The sequence below is a fragment of the Rhopalosiphum maidis genome, chromosome 4 (genome assembly GCF_003676215.2).
Source record: "Rhopalosiphum maidis isolate BTI-1 chromosome 4, ASM367621v3, whole genome shotgun sequence".
Taxonomy (NCBI): domain Eukaryota; kingdom Metazoa; phylum Arthropoda; class Insecta; order Hemiptera; family Aphididae; genus Rhopalosiphum; species Rhopalosiphum maidis.
This window is the reverse complement of record NC_040880.1, coordinates 3,644,577-3,645,755: the sequence shown is the minus strand read 5'-3', so window position 1 is coordinate 3,645,755 and position 1,179 is coordinate 3,644,577.

Genomic DNA, 1,179 nt, shown 5'->3' with positions numbered 1-1,179 from the left:
CCGTGTCCCCCGGTTACCCGTACGCGGTACGCCCGACGCCGCCGCTGCGGAACAGGTTGTCGACGGTCGTTTGGTAGGGATGAGGAGGGCCCCCCCCAGATCGATACGCACGACCGGAGCGCCGCGTAGCGGTCAGCCGCCGCCGTCAAACGGGTACACGACCCGCAGTCTCACCGACAACCGAATTTCCCCCTCGGACGACTACACACACGCGCGCGGTCTTGGCCGTGCGAAATGGGCCAAGGTTATATTGTTATTGCTGTCGTCGTCCGCGTACAGGAGCACTGAGGCCGGAGGATCGTGTTTTTCTCCCGTAGCCCACACGCACACCCCGCCGACGCTTTCACGGGTCTCGCGAATCGGGAGCGCGAGGCGCACGCAGGTCGACCCGACTACTACAAATATATATATATATATATATATATTATATACTAATCCACTATGTTTCAGTCGTCTACGTCGTTGTACTTGTCGGATGCGATCGATGATGCGCGCGCGTATATTGTAATATATGTACCTACAACTCTACCTGTGTGTCCAAACGCGTGTCCCCCTCGTACGATCTGGGCCAATCCGAAGAATTTAGAAACGTACGTTCGCGCGCATACCTATGACTTACACGATAATATTAACTATATGTATATACTATCCTACTTACCAAATCCCAATCACTCATGTCCTATTCGCCTGCCTGCAGCAGTAGGCCACCGACCGAGTACACAATTTACGAGTTTTGCCCAAGTGACTAAGTACACCGTTTTAAATCTACTTAGCACATTAGCACCCCGCGCAGGGATGTCCGATGACTTAAAGTTCAATAATACATATTAATAATTGGTGTAAAGCCCCTGCTCGCCCTCTTGAAATTCTAATTTCAATATAGATAACAGCAACCTATATTAAAAAAAAAATGTTTGTTTAATAAAAAATCCAAGTAAGCTTAGTATAAATATAAGCTATTATAATTATAATAATTTATAAGATACATTACACAACAGGTTAAGTAAATGCGTTTAATCGGTAACACGCCCCCCCCCCTTAGTCCCCACCACACACCACTGGACGTTACTGTATTGAAATAGCATTATAATATGTGTAAGTAAAAACATAAAATATAATTTTCACACATTACTTAATTTAAACTGCTTCACCGGTAACATGACAATTAATACAATAATA